Source organism: Crocodylus siamensis, chromosome 13 (genome assembly GCF_052110815.1).
Source record: "Crocodylus siamensis isolate JL-2025a chromosome 13, ASM5211081v1, whole genome shotgun sequence".
Classification (NCBI taxonomy): Eukaryota; Metazoa; Chordata; order Crocodylia; family Crocodylidae; genus Crocodylus; species Crocodylus siamensis.
The window spans coordinates 811,589-833,082 of NC_143407.1; the positions used below are offsets into that span (position 1 = coordinate 811,589).

General features: G+C 55.0%; 1 long non-coding RNA gene across 1 annotated transcript in view; it reads right to left on the reverse strand.

The window, feature by feature from the left end:
• Positions 1–441: 441 nt before the first annotated feature.
• The window catches only part of LOC149853626 (uncharacterized), a 37,835-nt gene continuing 16,782 nt past the window's right edge, over positions 442–21,494 (reverse strand). The window contains exons 2-3 of the long non-coding RNA XR_016438911.1: positions 18,526–19,054; positions 442–494 (exon numbers count right to left, since the gene is read on the reverse strand). This is a non-coding gene — a long non-coding RNA (uncharacterized LOC149853626). The remainder of the gene's footprint in view (positions 495–18,525; positions 19,055–21,494) is intronic.

The window sequence follows — 21,494 nt, forward strand, 5'->3', positions numbered from 1 at the left end:
TCACCCCCCTCTCTGTGCCTAAGTCTTTCTACATGCACTCTTTTGAGTGTTTATGACTTACAGCGCAAGAGAACGAGTCTAACCTTGTACGTGTGAAGTGCTGCTGCAAGAAATTCAGATGAAAGGAACTGTAAAAGGCAAAATGTTACTAAGGGAGATATTAAAAAGTGGATAATTGTTAGTGCAGATATTCAGAACTTCCTGTTGAGCAAGGTGGCTATAGGATACCTGCTACGTAGATATAGCCTAAACCACTGATGCATCTCTCCTGGGGCTATGTCGTATTTCCTTCAGACAGAGGCTGGCTAGTGATCCTCAGTATCTGACAAATTTCAGGAAAAAGGAAAGAAAAATAACGAACCCCTGAACTTTCACTGAAGTTGAGGCAATAATCATTCGCATCAGCTCTTCCAGCTGCAAATGCGTCCAGAGCACTCACTCAGCAGGTTTGTGAAGACTTGTAATCCATTTTGCCAGGTCCTGTGAAGATCCCCCTGAAGAGGCAGAGGGTTTTTTTTTTTAATATAATTGCAAAGATCATTTACCATACGCCTGCTGGAGAGGCAGCAAGTCCTTGCTGAGACTCTCCGCAACACAGTTAAGGAGATGAAGTGAAACAACTTGTCTACACAAATCAAAGAGAAACCCCTGACAGATGCTAGGCAGGAAAAGGGCTCAGCCAGCCCCACGAGCCAAACAAAGGGTGCAAAGGGAGGCCACTGGACAGAGCTCCCAAAAGACCCTGGGAAAGGGTCACTCCCAGTTGCTGACCTTTAGATCCGCATATGATAGATGCCAGCCCAGCCTCTGAGGCTGCAGCCTCACTGCACCTGGCCTGAGCCCCACTCTCTGCAATCCCAGGAAATGGGGCTCCTTCTCCTGTGGCTCGGCTTTACGCAGGGCCCAAGCAGTTAGGTGCAACTTGAGAATCCCACACCAGGCTCCACAGGCCTAAGCAGCAGAGGAGCACCCATCTCATCTCTCTTATATCCCAGCAGTAGTCCCCAGTGCTGCAAACTCTGCATGCCTCCAGGCTCAGGTGGAGCGGAGTGGGGAGTTTTGGCCTCCCCTGCCTCCAGTGATGCTTAGGTGCCTAAGTTGGGCTCAAGTACCTCTGTGAATGTAGCCCTCAGTGCTTTGCAGAGAAATCACAACCAGACTGTGCCAAGTCTGACAAAGCAAAATGGGAATCTGTGATTTTCAATAAATATTACAGGCAAAAAGTACCTAACCAGCCATCAGGTTCCTCCTGGGTCCTGCCCCATGCTGTATGCAGGGGATTGTAATGACTTGACTTTCGTGAAGGCCTGATCTAGCTAGCTTTTGAATATTTACAGCCAGAGCACAGGGACTTCCAAAGCTGCTTTCTATCCATGTCTGCACGCCTCACCCAAGCTTTCCAGGCTGAATTGTTTACCTACCTCCTAAGCAGTTCAAGTTGTTATTCCCTCCCTGCCCGCACAGCACCAAAGAGGTGTTTCTCCTCCTCCAGACCGGAGCCTTCTGGACGGCTGCAAGGCTTCCACCGCATCACCTCCTCATACCCCCTTTCCCATCAGCACACATGCAGCTCTTAATCTCGCCTCGTGTGTCAGGCCCTTGCTTGGATGTATTCTTGTACCACATCCATCGACTGGGAATAAGCTGCATCAGCATTAGCAAGCAGAAGCTGGCTAGTGTGCAGCACAGGCTGGGCGAGCTCTCCCCGCTCAGATGTGGGATGGGCCCAAGCTGCAATGTTTGCATTCTGATCCAAATGCTCCGGAGGCTGAGAGGATGGTCGTGGAGGCGTAAGAGCTTCTCCTCCCCAGCCTCCTGCCTTGTTCCAGCTAGTGCAAGCTCAAAGACCACCTGTGAAGCCCCACACCTTCCCATTCCAAGCTGGGGGCTTTGTGTTTGTTCAGACAGGTCCAGTTTGAATCCCTGCCACGTATCCAGTGACAATGCAACAGGACGGTGGCTTTGGAGTGTGCTTGGGCAGAAGCTGCATATCCATCAACCCTGAGGGGTCTCTAGGCTGGCAAGGGCAGAGGGCGAGGAGCTGTCACTGCTCTAGCAGCAGGGTGAATGCCAGCGGGGAGACAATTCACGCAAGCAATAGCAGAGACTGTTTTTGTTGTTACCAGTAGTGATATGCCTGGGTTTGGTTTGGACTCAAGCCTCTTAGAAGCCTCCTTTTCAGCTGTGTTCCTACTGCAAGTATGGCCTCTTTCTAAGAGCAGAACTACAACAAAGGGAATTCCTCAAGACAACAACCTCAAGTCACAAAAAGCCTGAAACCAGTTGGCACTTTGGCATGGCTGTGAATAGGCTGCTCAGTGGAGTTTGACATGACGGGGAGGCTGGAGCGGAGAGAGCGGTGTCCGATGAATTCAGCCATTCCTTTGCAACTGTCCTTCCAGACTCTGAGTGCAGTTTACTGAACCTCTCTCTGGTTTCAGCCTATTTTTCTACAGCATTCACCGGGCCCTTTTGCATTTTTAAGCCGTTGGTCTCTCTCAGTGGCTTTACATCATTAGTGGGATCTGAGCAACCCTCAGCAGACTTAAGCTTCGTGGTCTTGCACACCGACAGGGGATAGATCACCCGGCCCCACGGCACACCGGGTTTCTTCCTGATGAACGTGCTGTCCGGAGAGCAGCCGCTCGCACTCTGCCACTTCCCAGCGGGCCCCAGGCCCCGGGCACTAGAACGGCTGGGGAAGCACAGCACATCAGCATTCAGAGGAGCAGAGTGAGATCAGCGAGACGACTGCCGGCGAAGCCTGCGTGGGGAGTCACAGGCTTCTTCAGGGGAAACCCTCTGGGAGACCATCCGCCCACCCCGACAAATCAGTGCTCTACAATGAGGAGCTTTAAAGGCTGAGTGGGGAGGGGGTGGCAAGCAGCCAGAATGAGTGAAATGGTGACTCCCAGGAGATCAGGGGGGATTGCAGGTTAGAGGGCAGGAGCTTTGGGGGCAAGCACTTGTACAGTACCGTGCCCACCAGAACCTGAGCTCCGTCACAGGCCTTGCAGCATGACTGTATCATAAATAGGAACAATAATAGTAAGGCAGCGTTCCCCAGCTGGTCTAAAACCAAGATGCAAACCCTAGGTTTGGTCACTGTCTGGGGTCTGGCTGTATTAACAAAGAAATGACCATTACCTTTAGTGTGATCTCTCCCAGCAGCACTGGCTGCTTCTAAGGTCTGCCTCCTGCTTCCTCAGTCCACACCTGCGACTCCTTCTCTCCAGCTCCTTCACACTCACCTCCTCGATGCCGGGGAGAGGTGAAAAAAAATCAGTGAGTCAGTGCCATGCACATAACTTTTTCCCAGCAGGATCAACTCCTGGCAACAGGATGAGCTGTTGCAGGCTAACGCTGTCAGTCTGCTGCATAGCTGTCATTATGTCTTTACGTGGTTCTATTAACTTAATGGTCTTTTCAGTTTTGCTGACAAGTTTGAAGGCATCTTTTGAGTAAACAAACTTTGCCTAGCTGCTGAGTGCTGGCAGCATTAGATATCTATTTCTGTTAACATCATAATTCGTACCGGGTAATATCACTCCCTGCAAAGCTACACGATTCATAAATTACTTGTCTTCGTATTCTTATTACATTATTGTTACGTAAACACTGCCATGGGCATGCTAAGTATTCTTTACAGACGTGTTAAAAAACAGCTCTCCTGTTCTTCCTCTTTTTCTGCTGATTAAATAAGAGTTAAAAGTCTTGGTAGATGTGTCATGATAAATATTAGCAAAGGAACTAATTTAAATGTAAGGCTGTTTGCTACCTGGAAAATCCAGACATCACAGGATGTAACTTTTGTATTAAAAAACTTTGATTCAACTTTTCAAGAAAGCTTTTTGCAGCTGCAGCAGTAATTACAGCGCATACTGAAATAAGCTTCTTAGAGTTGGCTTGGATCAATTTGCACCTGAGTACAAGAAACCAAATAATGAAACACAGACAGAGTCGACTTCCCCTTAAGGCAGCGAGATCTCGATACTGCTATCAGAGCTTAAGAACTTGTTGGAAAAGGTGCTTGAGAAAAAGAAGATTGAGGCTACTCTGTCTTGCTTTCCAACAAGCATCAGAAGGTTAGACAACAGGGAAGGCGGATCAGAGACCAGATTACCGTGCCACTTACGCTGAATTACCCTCAGGGAGTGCAGGCTCTTGCCTGCCCACGATGCCGCCTCCTGTCAAGCCCAGGCGTTAGGTAGCAGACTGGCTGCCCGCTCCATTCACAAAATCGGCTCATAACTGCATCTCAGCAAGGCAGTAACAGATATAGGATAGGACAGCACTGAGCAAGGGATCTACCTCCAGTGAGCCTTTACAGAAATGGGTCAGTTAAGGACACAAGGCTAAAAGACCAACAGAAACAGTTACACCAGCACTGCGAAGTCAAAGTTGCCCCCTTCCGCGCCTTGGGTAGCAGTGTCCCGAGTAGCTGTCAAGAACACCCTTTCTAAAAACAGCTCACAGGACCACAACAGACTTCACTCCCTGCTCTGGATAAGTACATCCTCCATCCCTGCCACCTCTGAAACAGGGAATATGTTTAAACATGTCTACTTCATGGTATAAGCAGGTAAAGAACCGGTACTTGCGGGAAGTCTCGTCTATACTTCTACTAGTGTTAAAACCCCATTCTCCAACAGGATTGTTTTTCTGTTCATGCGTGCAAATATTGCGGTGACTGCCTAGAAGGTGCCAGACGCCGTGTTAAAGGAGCTCATGTCTCACGGAGCTGGCGAGCGTCATAGCCCAGCCCCTGGCACGGATCCTCAAGGGCTCCTGGCGCTCTGGTGAAGCGCCCGAAGACTGGAAGAAGGCCGATGTGGTGCCGATCTTCAAGAAAGGGAGGAGAGTGGATCCGGCAAACTACAGGCCCATCAGCCTGACTTCTATCCCGGGGAAGATCTTAGAAAAGTTTATTAAAGAGGCCATCCTGAATGGACTGGCCGACGCCAACATCCCGAGGGACAGCCAGCACGGGTTTGTTGCGGGTAGGTCTTGCTTGACCGATCTCATTTCCTTCTACGACCAGGTGACCTATCGATTGCTACATGAAGCCTATTTCTCTGTTATGTTCTCGGGTGCAGTGAGACATTTAAATGCTATGGTAGCACACGACATGCCACGCTCGGGACCGTAGGCCTGTTGCATAACCTCGTAGGCAGGGGATGCCCATGAGATGCTCCTTCGGGCTGTGCCCGAGCCCCTGAGAAACACTGGGGACCCCTGATCAAACCTGCTCTTGACTCCAGAGCTTCTAGCTCTGACCTCAGAAGACCTCCATGCAGAAGGAAAGCATCTTTACAGCTGGAAGAGCTATCCTTCCCATTAGAATAGAGACAAGTGTGCTTATTAAATAATTAAAGTTTACTTCATGCAGGCCATTGAATAATTAGGAAATTAAAGCTTTGCTGATTTTTCAAGGGAACAGCAGCAATCTCGCTGTGCAGCCATGATGGCTGAGAGCCCACTCACTCAGAAAAGGATCAGGATCTTTTCGTTGCACCTTGATTGCTTTTCAGTGAAATATCTCCAACTGCTCTTCAGACTACGGCTCAGCTACAAGTCAGCCCAGGTCACGCTGTCGACAGAAACCCTGAGGGTAAGCCACGGGACGGGGACTCTTCAGGTACAGGTGCCGTTTCTAGAGTACCCACAGACTCTCCCTCGGGGTGTGAAATGCTCGGCTGCTACAGGAATCCTTGCTATGCAGCGGCCCGTGTATTCGAAATGACCGTTTCCAGTGCACCTCACTGGTTCCCGTTCAGCAGGAACCAGCCTCAAAGACCACTGCCCAAGAATCATTCACAATTCAAAAAGAAAAGACAAAAGACTGCTGTGTTTATAACAACCCTTTCTATTACATTGAATCTGGTATTTCTGCTGCTGTTCACTTGGCAAAAAGGCACCTAACAAATTTAGGGCAGCCAGCTGAGTGAAAGCAGTTACTGGTAGAGACTGCCATGGCGAGTGCGTGGAGGAAAGTAAATTTAAAATGAAGACACACAGCACCGGTGCACCTGCGGCAGCACAGGGAGCCTCAGGTGCTGGCGTTACCTAGTTAGTCAGACTGGTTTGACTTACCATTTGTTTCTCCCGTTAGGTCAAACGAAAGCAACTGTTCAGCTTGGACTGTACCTGCCTTTTTCCCCCAGACATGATGAAAACTGCTCTTAGTGCAAGAGCTGGTCTCTCACCTCTCCCAACAATGCAAATTGGTCTGACATAAGGTATTGCATCCCCTGGGCAATTATGCTTCTCTCACACCGCAGGACCTTCTGCAGCGACAACATGACAGCCACCACCCACCAAGAGCCCTGCATCCCAGGGACAGGGACTTTCCCCTCTGAAACTCATATTCCTCCTTTTGGCTCCAGATAATTTGCCCCACAGACATGTAGTTTTAAAACAGTGAAACACATGACAGAGACAGACGGAAATTTCAAGATGGCCAGCCAAAAAAAAGAGGAAGTGTTTACCATTGCAAAGCGACAAATGCCACTGGGCGGCAAAGCCTTATTACTAGCTTTGTTTTGTGCTCCTAGTTGAGGAATCCTTTGAAAAATAAATAGTGCGTAATAGCAGCTGTATAGTTTAAGTTGTAATTTAGCATTAGCACTCAGAGCTGGTTTCTTTTGCAGTCATTAATGAATAATGACAATATAATAATAATCTTCAGAGCTCGCAATTCTAGCACCAACCTTTCCTCTGAACTTATAATTAAGATGTCAGAATTCATTTCGGTCTCAGAAAGCTGAGACTTTTTTGCCCACTGATTCTAAACTCCATCTTACAGATATCAATCCCCAGGTCTCGTGCATTAGCTGTTCTGCGAACAGAAGCTGCTATAAACAGACCTTACCATTGCTACCAAACATGAAATGGGTCTTATGCTCACTCGTGTTACCCGGGATCTCTCCTAAACTGCGCTCTTCCTACTCTCCTTTCATGGGCCCTGCAGCCTACTTAAGCAGCACAAGCAGTGGCCTTAATTTCATTACAGCTATGACCCTAGCCACTGCCAATACTTGCTCTCACATACTTACCTGCTTGCTCCTACACTAACTGCAGCCATTTCCTTTCTCTGGTCAACCCTGAAACGCTGCTAGCTCTGCTCACACATCTATTAAGGAAATTACATTTACTGTGCAATGCTGGAAATGCCAAGGCTCTATACAATCAGATCCTGATTATGCATCAGGCTCGTTTGACGGAAGAAACCCAAACGTCTCTGGCCTTAGCAGTTGTTGCCTGGGAAAGATTAGTGCGTGTATTGTGTGGAGCCAGAATGTGCTTCAGCTCCCAACCGTGAGCTTCCTGAGCCCCGAGTATTTCCAGGAGCAAGACGGCTTTCGCTGACAGCTTTCTTATGCAGTCCAATGACAGTTATCAAGCTCTCATCACCTTTTGTGGACTTCAAACCAGAGAAATCTGGAAAGCTCCTGATGAGCAGTGATTGAGGGCCAAGAGCTATCACTTTGCTGCATCCAAATGTTTGTCTAACTAAATGTGAAAGGTCCCATGAGGTGGACAAGTGCTCGTCCAGCCGTGGGGATAGGAGACTGCTCAGGCCCCAATCCAGAGCCCACCAAAACCCTTGGGAAGCCAGGGTAGTGGTGAGATACAAGCTCCTGGCTCCCTTATTGAATCTGTCTGCTAAAACAAGGAGAAGAATCAATCAAGTTGGTGGAAAAGGAGACCGGTGAAGAGATGGACACTGTTGGCCTGGCCAGCCAAGGGTGTGCGCACACGCTGCTGAGAAAACAAATCAGCGGCACGTAACAGTCGAGCTGTTCTCTATCCTGCATGGCCAGGGATGTGTTCAGCATTTGGGGCTTGGACTTGCTCTGCACTCAAGTGCCTGTTTGAGAGAACCAGCAGCCTTGGAGCTGTCCCAGCTCCTGTCTGCCGCCAGCACGCAGCGCCGGTCTTCAATGCAAATGGAAAGACTTAAAATGTAAGCCTGCAATTTCACCGAGGTCAGCGGGGCTAAGCCCAGAGCACCAGCCCCTGAGAAGAGTGGAGGCCACATACGGCTCTCGTGCTGCGAGCACTGACTTGCCTCGAAAACCGGCTGGGAAGCGTGAGGAGGAGCAGTGCTTTGCGAGCAGGGGCTCAGGGAGGCAGCCCCAACGCATGCATGTCCCACGCTGGAGGGGTGCTGAGTGCTCCCAGGTGAGGAGGAGGAAGGCAGCTCTGAGTCCACTGTGCTGGCAGCCTGCTTGGCCAGGAAAAGGAGCAGGCGGCTACGCAGACCCAAGGCAGGGCCTAGGTGAGGGTTCGACACCACTCTCTGAGCAAGAGGCACTTGTGTTGCAATGTTTTTCTTAGCGTGGCTCTGAAATGAGCTTTCTGGCTAGATCTCTCTCATCTCATTTGTTTCCAAGTGGGGCTGGCTGGGTCCGGTCCCCCCTCGCCCCCCGGCAAGCTTCATGATGTAGCCAAGTCTTCCCAAGCCCTTCAGTCACTCGCCCCTGCAGGACAGTGCTCAGCACCGGTGGGCAGCTGCCACCCACCTCCTCACCCTCTCCGGACATCCCCTCGAGCCTGCCACCTTCACGGCCTCCCAGCACAGGCTTCCCGCGCTCCACGGTCCCAGCAAGCAACAAGAAGCACCATTTCCATAGCTCCAGCAGTGCCTTGTGTAGTTTGGGCAACACTCAAGTCACTCGGGGTTACCCATCTGTGACACGGCCGTGTGGCGCTTGACCCCGAGTGCCTCCAGGAAGCTGCATGCGTAATCCTCGGATCCATCTGTCGTTGCAGCAGGCTGGGAAGTCTCACGGCGTTAAGTGCGGACGTCAGGATGCAGACGTCAAAACACCGCTGCGATCCAGCTCCTGCAATCCACTTTCTGCTGTCTCGCCACATATCCGGGGCAAACTAGCTACAGAGTCCTTGCCTTGGTGAGTCTAGTCCTCCTGGGGCTCCAGTCAGCCAGGCAGGGTCCATCCCAAGCGACATCCTGGGAAACTCTTCTTCCAAGAGATAAATGTGCATCATTAGCAGAGCTGCCAGGTTCGCGTCTGGGAAGAAAGCGGGGTCAGGAAACGTGTGGCCTCACTCCAGGCTCCTGTCCCGAAAAGCTCAGGGCTCAGACATTTTCAACTCAGACTGAGGATGGCCAGTGCCCCCCAAACGGGGCTTGGGAGCTGCCTGTGCCCTGAGGTGTTTCACCCATGGGTGCACAAATGCTCCAGGGTGCAACATGCAGCTCCTACGGGAGCACATCTGCAGGGCCTCCTGCTGCCAGTCAGCTGCTGGGCCACTCTGCAAGAGAGTTTTCTGTCTTACACAGAAGAAAAAGCTGCGAAAATGGGAAACCGGCTCCCGGCGCAGGGCCCTCCTGAAGTGCTATCGCTGGTTCTTGCTTCGAGGCAAACACGAGCAGCCGAGGCGCAGCGTATCCTAAAGGACATCCTTTAAATGAAATATTCAGCTCCTCTTGCTTCTCCGCACCTGTTTTTATTGCTAACAGATTTTCAGCTGATAACATACCAGGGAATAAATTATTTAGCCTACCTCGCTAACTTGCACTACTTAATCCTTCCATTACACCGACATGCATCTGATGTTTATGAACCAGGCGCTTCAGCCTTCCCCGGAATTTGGGTTACAGCCTGCTAAAAGGAAACGGCGCTGTCTGCTGGGTGCAGCACAGGGACTAAGCCAGGCCGGGATGCGGAGCCTCTGGGAGCCTGCCCTTTCCTGCTCCCACAGAAGAAGCTGCTCTCCCCAGGAGCTGCTCATCCTTCAGCCCAGGCCGGTCTGACTGGTGGCCCACGGGCTGCATGTGGCCTGCAGGGCTCGGACCCCAGAGAACAAATGGCACCGCTGGCCCCCCCGCCCCAGCTAAATGCAAGGTCTCTGGTCAGTGCTGGGGACTAAAACCAGCAGTGGGGGGGAAGAGGGCAAGCGGCAGTGGTGTCCCCCCCGGGTTCTGGAGCTGCACCAACAAGCCGCTGCCGGAGGTGGGTCGTTGGCCCCGGAGAAGCCCCGGGGCTTGGATCCGGCCCCGCCAGGGCCAGACGAGTCAGACAGCCCTGCTCCGGCCCAAGTGGAAGGAAAGCGATGGAGAGGAGCCAGCGCTAGGGATGAGAGCGGGGGCCTGGGAGTCACGGCTCCGGGCTTCCAGCCCCAGCTCTGCAGGGACTTGGTTTGGGAGCACTGCGCCCGCACCTGGCACGGAGCTGGCCCGTTTATGCAGTGAAGCCCCGGGGACAGGCATCTCCTAGGGGTTTAAAGCACTATTTCTAGCACCGTATTAATGCCACCACTAATGAATCCCTCTCTCTGTCTCCCCACAAGCACCGTGAACATAGCAATTACCTTTGTTCCTCACAGGGGGGTTGTGAAGCTTAATTAATTTGTGCCTTTCAATGCTTTGTGCTCTCCGAGTGCACGGCGTTTAACTCCCGCTTTACTGCACAGTTACCACTATTATTTATTCGCAGTGGAGTGGCACTTGCAGAGCCCAGCCGACAGCAGGGCTCCGCGGCACCGGGTGCTGCGCAGGCTTGGGGCGAGGGGCAGCCACTGCCCCGAGAAGCTGCCAGCTTAGAAATAGGGATCGGGGCCCAGTGACCTCGCTCTGGCCACGCAGGGAAGGGGCTGGCACAAGGAGGGGTTATCCTGCCAGCTCCAGGGCACTACCAGTTTGCCTTCCTGCAACGGGGTCCTGCTGATAAGGGTCTTGACCACTTCAGTTCACTTAGCAAGCACTCATCTGCCTTCTCCCCCATGAATGGGGCCATTCTCCCCATTTCACAGCCAAGCAAGTTGAGGGGCAGAGAGGTGTAGCCCTCGGCCCAGAGCAATTGCTGGCTCCAGCCCCGTGCTCAGGTCACGTCTCATCTAACTGCCCACTAGCAGCCAGGGGCAACAACCCACAGCTACAAGCAGAGATAGCCACGCACGTGCAAAAATGGGCCTGGCCCCGGGAGCCACTGCGTGCGCCAGCTTGCCCCTGCTCTGCTCCCTGGGCCAGCGAGGTGGGAGGCCTCCAGCTGAGTCTCCGGTTGGCCCAGTCTGCATTTTTGGAGCACTTTTAGGTCAGCTCTACTAGTGCCACACAAAGCACAGCTCAACCAAGAGCAAGGCCAGTGCCGCCAGCTGCCTCCACTTCTCCCTCTCGACGCCAGAGTCCACGAGGCACCAAACTCCTGCTGAGGAACCGCTGGAAAATCCTGCACGCTCGCGAGCTGCCTCGTCCAGAAGCCCTACAGCAGCTCGGCCATGCCACCCCCCCTGCCACGTTGGACAGCATTAGCCAGCTGCTCCCAGCACCCCGCCTGCCAGCCCTTCCAGCCCAGGCCGTGCCAGGCAGGAAGGGACTGCTGTGACATCTCCCCTTCCTTGAGCAGAAGCGATAAAGAAAAGAAGCGAAGCAGCAGAGCTTGGCTGCCAGAGCCATGGAGCCCGTGGCCAGGCCAGACCCTTCTGCTCCAGCCAGGTCTTCAGCACCCAGGACTTCCCACACCCTTTGGCTCGACTGCGGCACCTGGCCGGCCCCAGCGATGCAGCTACCGCTGTAGAAGATGGTGCCGCACGTAAAGGTGATCGCGGGGACCGACCGCGGAAGAGAGGTGCCTAGAGATCGTTCCAGGCCACGGCTTAGCTGAAGGCAGCTTCTGCGCTTCACAGCTTACTAAAGACCTATCAAGACAAAAATTAAAGAGGCTCTCACGCAGCAGTCGAGTGGATTAATGTTAGTCTGTCTCCTGTACCGTGTAGGATTTCCACATCCCTTTGAAGTTTGCGCATTTGAAAATCACTTCCCAAGCCACATAACTCTGAGTCTTAGATGTTTCCTAACCGTTCGGTGGTTGAGGAACAGCTGACTAATCCTGCAAGATTGAATGAGGTTAAACGAACACGCACAACTCGGCACAGGAGCCGTAGGTAGCGTTTCGGTAGCTAATGTGAAAACAGCAACTCCGCCCATTTCCACCCGCCGGACAAGGGACCGGCTGCAGAGCTCTGACTCGCGTGGAGGATTCTCCTTTCCCCATGGGACCCGGTGGGGGGCTCTGGTCTGATGCCCGTTCAGGAACACTAATTAACACGAGGATCTTGCATTTCGATTCCAGGCGTTTATTTGGTCTAAAAGCCTCCCTCTGCGCAGTTTATACCTGACCGGGGGAAACCACGTCTTCCCCCGCATCCCAGCAGGGCAAGTGGAGCAGTTTCACGAGTAGCCCACAGCTTCATGCCAACGGGAACAGGCGGCCGCTTGGCTCTGGAGCCGGCTTCCCGCTGCTGGTCCAACAGAGCCCGGGTCGGCTGGCTTTCGAAGCCTGGCATCAGAGCCGTCAGCTCAGTCAGGGTAAGGAAGCGCCCACGGCAGGGGGTGGCCCTACGGCAGCTCTGAAGTCTGGATGGAGCTGTTCTCTCAAACGGCGGCCCGTGCGCCAGAAGCGAGGGAGGGAGGGAAGGGAGGACGGCGACGAGCCAGCCGGGGCTGGAGCACAGGCCCCGGGAGGCAGGCCGGCCGGCCGGCCTGGCAGCAGGGGATTCCCAGTGCTCGCCCCTGCTTTCGGGTCCTGCCACTTTCCACGTGCTGCCCTTGCCCCTGGAGCACTGACCCCGCCAGCCGTGGCCGTGAGGGCCCACAGCTCGAAGGAACGGGCAGGGCTTTGTGCGCGTTCCTCTCTTCATCGAGTCCTGTTACAAAGCAGGCAGGGAAGCAACTGTTTTATGTGCCGGGAGACAGAACGATGAACTTAATTTGATATTTACTGTAGAAGCTGAAGTCACGCATAACAAGTTGACACATAAATTCATTAGGATGCAATTATGGTGATCAGAACTTAGGCTGCCCAATTATTTTTAGCAAGTACATGTAATTAACTGCAGGTTCACATCAAATGCTGCCTGGTATCATGAATCAGGCTCAGAAAGCAGCTGAAAAGAAGTGGTATTTTATCAAAGGGCAGTCTCCCAGCTGGGAGGCAAAAAGCAGGAGCGAGGAATAGCAGAGCAGAGAGCGGTGCATTTGTTTCAGCAAAAGACGCGTGCCTGGATCTGGAGCAGTGAACTAGCAATGCCCAAGGCCCTGGACCTGGGGAACCAAGCACCTGCCTTGGGAAGACCGCTCCTGCCCGTGGGATGGCGGACGCCTGGGAAGAGCCAAGTCAGGCTCCCCTGGCAGGCCCGCCGGGGCAAGCTGGTTGAGCGCAAGTCACAAGCTTTCACAGGCAGGCAGGCAGGCAGGCAGGCAAGGGCTCGCGGTGCTCTGGCCACACTCTCTCAACATAGACTGGACACGCAGCTCTGCAGCAAAAGAAAGGGAACGGCAGCAGCGGCAAGACTCATCTCGAGGGGCGAGACTGCGTCATCCCCTCGCCAGGCATCGCACTTCCCCGGGGCCGCGGGAGAGCGCTTGGCCAGCGACAGCCCCGGGCATCTCACGTGCTGGAGACGGGCCCCAGCTCTGCGCAAGCCTCTTCCCGCCGCCTGTGCTGCGAGCCAGGAGCGTCCTGGAGCTCGGCTAGGGTGCAGCCTCGGACCTTGCCCTGGAGCGTCCCAGCGAAACAGGACAGTTTGATTCACGCCATTAGGCAAGGCAGGTGGCAGGACGCTGGTTAACCTCTTCTCACAGCGGGTCTGGTGATGGTGGGGTGACTACTGACAGCGCCCAGTGCGCACCGTGGGAGAGCTCTGCCGTGCTGGGCACAGGTGCTGGCCACAGCCAGACGCCTCCCCTGCAGCGCCCGCAAGCCAGCACGTCCGCGCATCGGTGCAGGGGGGGCTCCAGAGGCTTGACTGACTGTCAAGGAGGCAGAGCACGCTCCCACTCCTTACATTCGGCAGGGTGGAGGCTCCCGGGCGGCGCCCTTGGAGACCCCAGATGGCAGGGCCCCAGGGGCATGGCCCGGGCACCCACAGCTCTTCCTGACACCAGGGGCACATCCAGGTGGCCTGGCCCATGGAGAGTCAGGGCACTTATTTGTTTGACCAAACGGGCGAGGAGCCTGGCTTCAGGATTTCACTGTTCTTAGCAATCACCTCGAGCATTATCCGCGCCCACGGCTGGAGCTGTGCGGGGAGCGATTCAAAGAGCGAGAGGAGAAGGAGGCTGCGTCCCTCACGTCTGCCAGGAAAACGTCTTTCTGGCTGGAAGGGTGATGGAGAAGTATCGTGCCTTCCTCTCCTGCCTGCAGCAAGGGCTGGGAGGAGATGAGATATATTTCACATGCCTTTGCTTAGTGTCACTGGGGAAGCACTATCAATTTAAAAGCAAATCATTTCCCTCAGCACGGAAGTCTTCCCCATCACCGATCAGGCTGTGGACATGTGGCTTTGGGATGCTCCGATTTTGGGCCTCGGCCCCTGGAAGTAAAAGCCCCAGGGGCAGTCAGCAGCTGTGCATCCATGGCTGGCAAGAGACACCCAGCACGGCCCGGCTCCCGGCACTGCCGAGGCGGGTGGCCCAGGGTGCCGACCTGGAGCCGAACGAAGGCCGTGGGCCTCGGGCTCAGCCCCTGCCACGCTGTGGGTTCGGTGCTTCCTGCAGTGTCCGCCCAGCGCGACTCCGCTCCCAGCTCGGCTACTGCCTGCTGGGGACGGTCGGGACTGAGCGACGCACCAGCTCACAGGCCAAGGACACGGCGGGAGGCACGCGGCGTGGGCAGCGCCAGACACTGCGCCGTACCTGGCTGCTCCAGCCCAGCAGCCGTCACCTCTTCTAGCCGCCACGGGGCCAGCCTCAACCCCGCGTTCACACCTCAGGGAGGATTTGGCCGCTTCCATCCCGGGACTCCCTGCCACAAAGGCGCACACAGCGCAGCATGGCCAGCGCTTGTTCCCAGGCCCGCGACTGCGGTCTTGCCACTGCTGGAGCGCCCCTCTCTTTTGCGGGCTCAGCTCCCATTCAAGTGCCCTCGCCCCAGGCCTTCCCACCCACCTTTCGGCAGTGCAGGAGGACTCGGTGCCTTAGGCACGGGGCCTCTTCAGCACTAAAAATAAATAACGGGCCCCTCCGGCTGCTCCTGGGATGTATGCTGAGTGCATCACAGCCGGGTGGAATATTATTTCTTCTGCTCTACTGCCGCTTTGTGATTAAATGCCATAAATATTTATGATTTATTATAGCTGCTTTGGAAGGGATCTGCTTGTGACGGCTCATAGATCATAGTAACACTGAAAGAAAATAAAACTCGGTAAAACAGTTTCCCTGTTGCTCATTTATAACTCTCTCCTGTAGCTCCTGGAAAGTGAGAGGCAGTGGTGAGGGCTGCTCTAGGGAAGCTGAGTGGCAACAGCACGGTTTGCCCCTCCTTTTCTTCCACTGATAAATTATTTTCTAGGAAGATTGTTTTTTAATAGGAGCTTAGAATCTCGCCTGTCAGCTAACATCTCACTTATCCCCACGCCTTCAAAGATGCTGCAAAATCTACTATGCAAGTACAGATGCTCTCAGGGATTGCCAAGCAGCCCGGCTGCCCCCGAGGAGGGTGTGAAGAAAGAGAGCCTTGAAGGCAGCTGACAAAGGGCATGGGCTGAGATCTGGGACATCTGGCTCTAAGTCCTGCATGACCTCGGACAAGGCTTTGAACCTCTCTGGGCCTCAGCTTTGCATGCACAGGATGGGGATAAGACGCTTCCCTTCCTTTCACACTCCCTCGCTCTGTCCGGCCTCTTCTGTGCTGGGGCTGCTACTCGCCACACATCCCCTGAGCGCTGCTTCCCACCGCAAAGCCCTTCCCCTGGGATAGTCAGGCCCTAGGCTTTGTTAACAAGCTGTAGCATCTTGTTCCTGAACACAGCTACAGCTCAGCCGCCCCAACATACGCAAAACGCCTCTCCCGAAGCAAGCCGGCACACGCCACCCGGAGAAGAGCTCCTGACCGAGCAGCCTAGCCGCAGGTAGAAACAGTCTCCGCCAAAGAGGGGGACACAAAAGGTCGTTAATCACCAAGAAGAACATCTCTGCTGTGTTTCCATCACTCGGGGCTTGGAGTTTTAGCTGGGGGCGGGAAGAGGGGCGAACAGCTGAGAAGTTATGAGATGGGCAGCCCGAAGCCAGAGACGGGTCCTGGCAACCTCTCGCCACACAGCCTGGCGAGGAGACCAGCAGCCTCTTTCCACCTGTGGCCGCTCCCAGGACAGCGAAGCCGTATGCACCCACATGCCACTGGCCACGCACCTCTTCAGGGAGCAGGAAACAAGGGGGCAGCCCCACGCCAGTCAGCAGCTGCCAGCCGGGAAGAGCGAGATCTGTCAAGGTAGGGATGCTCAGCGCTGGATGACACCTTTGCACAAAACACCCCTGTTAGCCGGCTCTGGGGGCCTGAAGAGTTCCTCCACCACTAATGCATTTCGCTGCTGCAAAATTCATGCCTTTTTAGCAGAAGATAAAAACTTCACAGCTGCTAATGTGAAAGCATTCATTGATGTGGAGACTGGCCTTGCATTTGGAAAGAGCTTTTGGGAAACCGCCAGAGTCTTCTCCCCCCAAGCAGGTTAGGAAATCTCTTTTCACCCTCCTGTACGTGGCTGCTATTGCCCTGGTGGTACCTGCTCCACGCTGGGCTCCAGAGGCAGCCACGATACCACCAGGTCGTGCTGCTCCTCAAGAACGTGGTGCACTCAGAATTCGCTCCTGTCGGCCGGGCAGGCGCCAACGTGCCACGCTGCTCATATTTCTTTCTCCCAAGATAAAGATGCTAAACGCAGTAGCGCGAGGTAAGAGCCTTCACTCCTAGGCAGCACAAACGGGAGGAAAAGCCAGTGTAAATCATGCTGCCTATACGGTCACTTGTAATGCCTGTGATTATATTTAAACCTGGGAAATAAGGGCCAGCGAACCTCCGGAGCTCGCCATGGCACACGTGTTCACAGACGGGCAAACGGAAGGGACGTGTCCTCCTGCAGCCGGCAAGAAGGGGCCCGTGTCACGGCGGTCTCTCACCTCGCCTGGTGCACAAAGGGCGAGGGCTGCACCCCGAAGACAACACAAGGCCGCAGGGCAGAGAAGCCAAGCCACAAAGCAGGACGCCAGGCCTCCCGATGCCACAGGCCGGCTCTGATGCGAGTTGCTCTTTGGTGGCACTCTCCCGTACAGATGCCGAGTATTGCGCAGCCAGAAATCAGCTCCCGAAGCTGGGATTTCTATCTCCCGCTTCCTGGAGAGGTTTGAGGCCATTTGTGCTCACAGCGCCACGGTGCTCCAATGGAGTTACAGATCCACAGTGAATCTTCGCATTTCCCTTATTGGAGACAGGCAGACAACTGAAAATACAGCGCTTAGCCACTGCAGCAGAGAGCTCAGCGCTCCTCAGCTGTCCCCCCCCCGCCCCAGCGTGAGAAAGCTAGGGGCCAGGGCTGGGTTCGGGTGTCAGCACACGGGGTCACGCCATCACCCGCGGCAAGTCTCGCCTTCTCCCGAAAGCGTGAGCATTGCCCCACAATGGAGGGGGTTAGAAAACAAAGAATATTGCCAATACCTTAAATTAATCTCTAAATGCTGGGCTAGCAACACTCATGTCACGTCAATTCATATAGACAGATATACAACCTTACTATCCAGATAGTAAGTTAACAACTCTGGCCTGCAAATTAAAAAATATTTCTGAAATGAACTCTGTTTACAAGAGAAATGTCTTTGTTCTAATGATCTTAATTACAGGTTTTTAATGGAAAGTAGCTGGAGAAGTAAAAACAGACGTAAATGACAGCCCCTAATGATGATGGCTGCACCTGGTAACACTTCTGCAGTTGACAGGGGTAGTGAATGCACTGGTTCTTGCTGAAGAAGGGGAACCCGTGCAGGTCCCCGGAGGAGGGCTGTTTATGAGCAAGACGCATGCACGCACCTGTCACGAGGGCTGGCTGCGACCACGCACGGCACCCACTGACGCGTCGCTTCAAAACCCAAGCAGCAGCCGCTGCTCCCTGGAGCTCCTCCTGCGCTAGGGCTCGCTCCTCTGTGGCCCCCGCGATGCTACACCTTGGCCGCATGCTCACTTGTGGGCATCCTGCCCTGTGCACGCCTTCCGCCTCGTGGACTCCCAGCCTGTCCAGACCCGCAATGTCTGCTACCAAGAGCTGAGAGCAGCTGCTTGGGGGGCGGCTGTCAGTCAGGCTGCTCCATTCATCACACCCTCAGCTGGGCACCAGGATGCTTTAACATCGCTATCCCCCTGCGTTTGGTACCCTGCCCCTGGAGGCATCTCCCTGACCACCCTTCACGCTGCAGCTGGGACACCCCTCTACCCCTCAGACTTGCCTGCCTCAGCCTCCGAGCACGGCAGAGCCAACCCCAGCCCCTCCTGGAGGGATGGAGGGCTCCATATCCCGCCACAATTAGCTCATTCATTTATTGGCCATCTTGGCCTTGTTAGCGGGTGCCCTGGAGGGGACCCTGCACAATGCGTCAGGGCAGAGAAGCGTGACCTAGAGATGGGGTTGCTGCTGAAGGTCCCCCCCAGCCAAAGTGCTGCTGTGACCATCCAGAGCGCTTTCCCTGAAGACCCCCAGCCCATCTAGAAATGGTGGCACGAGTTCAAGACTCACCACAGCAAAACGTGACAGATGAGGGACCATGATGGAGGAGAGAAGGTGCTGGGTGTGGCCCGAGCCGCCCTGGGAAAGGAGCTGGAGGAGACTTGCGCTGTGTTAGTGTCACCTGCCGTGCTGACAGCACACCCAAAGCCCAGGAGAGAATTTAGGTCCAGCCAGGTGGAGCGGGCTGAAGCACACCTGGAAGGGTGAGGCTTGGGTCCCCTTCGTGCGCGAGTGCCGGCTCCCCTCCTGCCCATGCATGGAGGGGGTGAAATCCTGTCCCTTTGCTGTAGCGAAGGCTTCCCTGGGCCTGGGAATTGTGCTGCCGTCTCTGTAGGCCCTTGACTTGTGGTTTCACTGCCAGCACCTGACATACCTGAGAATTTCCTGGTTATTTGTCTGCAATCCTTGTGCAATCTTCATTCCTTTCTCTGCTTTAGCGCCTTATCTTTCTTTGCACTCTCTTAGCTTCAGTCTGCAAATGGCTTCTGCCTTCTCCAAAGCTGAGGGTTATATGCCTCTCACAGGCTTCCCCTTATCTCTGAAAGAGAAAGTACAAAAAGTAATCACCCACTTTGGCCTACTGCTGCACGCCACACTGCCCTCTTGGAGAGACAGAGTTGACCTTGCTTTGGGCATAATACTCAGCTGACTAGCAGTGTAAAAGCGCACAGTGAAAGTGGGAGGCTGAGGGTGCCGGCTAGAGCCAGGCTCGATGGGCACAGATGCGGAACAAGCTTCTCTCGGCCAGCACGCCCAGCCTTCCCACGCCCGTTCTGGCCCTGACCTCCACCCCCGGGCCTAGTTCACAGCAGCCCCCAGGAATCCCCTCTGATGCGAGAGTCAACCACCCCAGCGTGGCCTCGCCCCGTGCGAGGGAGAGGGACACGTGTCGAGCGACCTGGCCACAGAACATGCGTAGCTTGCTGCGTCGGGCGCGACGACCGGCGGCGCGGCCCGGCTGACGCTGCAGGGTTCCCTACGGGCTCCCGGCAGCCGTGCTCTTTCCGTTTGCCACCAGGCTCGGCACAGAACAAAGCCCGAGGTAAGGAACAAGAGCTATAACCCCTGGCAACCAAGACGAAGTACGTGAGAATTGGAGAGTAACAAAGAGCCGCTGAACGCACGGACAGCGCGAGCCGGCGAGTGCACGGCTGCAGAAGCACCTCTGAGTGAGGGCCCACGGGACTCGGCGAGGCACACGCAAGTGCAGGAGAGCAACGGGCTGCTCCAGGAGTGCCTGCGCCCTGCACCGCACAAAAGCCCCCGGGGCGCCGGCACGTCTGCTTCTGCTCCTCCTGCGCAGGCCGTCGCACCGTGCTGCTGACCGCGCGGGGTGCCCGTTTCCCAGTTGTCTGGCGGCAGGAAACGCGGAGCCCTCCCACTGTCCGGCCGGGAGCAGCAGTGCATGCGTGGATAGTTACTATGGGCTGCAAAGTTATGTTCCTCGGTGGCTTCAGGGTGCGCTGCCTGCCAAGGTGTTCGGGCCATTCCTGAAGTTAAAGTCATGGATAAAAAAAATCCTGGTCAGGCGTCACGTAGGAAGAGCATTGGTGGGATCAGGAAGACACAGCTTGCAGCTCAGGCTGAGTATTACAGGCCTGGTTAAGCTGTTCCTACAGGTCATTTGTCAACATCTCAGCGGAGAGGGAAGTGTCCCAGGCATCATCCCTACAGCTTCTCAGGCCGCGGTGCTTGCAACGAGAGCCTGAGAATGAACCCGCGGGGCCTTGACTCCGCATCACCCCGGCACACCGAGTGCCCCGCTCGCATGGTGCAGACCGGGGACGTGCCCGGCGCCAAGAGGACCACGGGGGACCCGATGGGGCGGGATGCTACCGACATCTTCAGAAAGACCGACTCAAAGAAAGGAAAGACAAAGCGGCGTGGTGCGAGGGCTCCTCTTACAGAAGAGGATTCTCCGTACTCTACCAGCGGGTTTTGGAAACAGGCGAGGAGTCTGCACGCTCAGAGGCACGCACCGAAGGAGCTAGCTATTGGGAGCCCTCTCTGGCCGCCCGGCTCTGTCGGGGCCTCGGGCTGCGCGGCCACCCGCTTCGTGCAGCTGTACAGAGGTCTTGGCTTGTGTGCAGGGAGACGGCGAGCTCAGCCCCCGCTATTATGCAGTCTCTGGGGATGCACCCCTTTCTCTTCAGAGCCGTGCCCCATGGCTTTGCCCTGCTCCATGAGATGGGGTCTCTGGTTGCTGCTAGCTGCCCTCCTTCTCACTGCGGCTTCTCCGGCTGAGTTCACAAGATCTTAAGTCCCATGTCGGAGCCCTATCGCTCTTGCCGGCGAGGCAGCACAGGACAGCCGCTTCAAAAGAAGCCAGCGTCTAGGAGTCGAAGGGACACCATCAGTCTTCGGCTGCATCTCCAGGCGACGCCATTCATAGCAAGGGATGCGACTGACCCCTGGTCCCCTGCCGCAGGAAAGACACTAACCTCTTCAGTCCCTGGAGGCAACAACACACAAGCGAGAGGGAAAAGAGGCACGTTTTCCATAAAAATGATGCAAAGACACTGTCCTGTTCTCCACGGGCCCCTCTTGCTGCCAGTGGTATATTCAGATACGTGGCAGGCTACACGTGAGCACGCCTGGCCTTCGCTCTGCCTAGGTAATTCCCCTGGCAGGAGGACGCGTTTCCAGTAACCGAGCGTCCGCGGTAGAATCCCAACAAGCCTGTAAAACCACAAATACGGGCGCCGTTTCAAAAGGCACTGCAGCATGGCAGGTTCCCTCGAAGCAATGGATGAAGTCAAGTCCCTCATTAGCACGGCAACAAAATCACCTTCTGGATACACGCGAGCGGCTCTCGCCAGCACGTCTGCTCATCTGGGGGGGAAGGAATCGCTCTGCTCCCCCGTGTGCGGCCATGCCCGTCTGCCCCTTGCACGAGCCTTTGGGAAGTGCTTTGGAGGCACTGCGCACCCGCAGGCCAAGGGGCGCGGGGGCCATAAGTCTTCCTCAGATATGCAGTT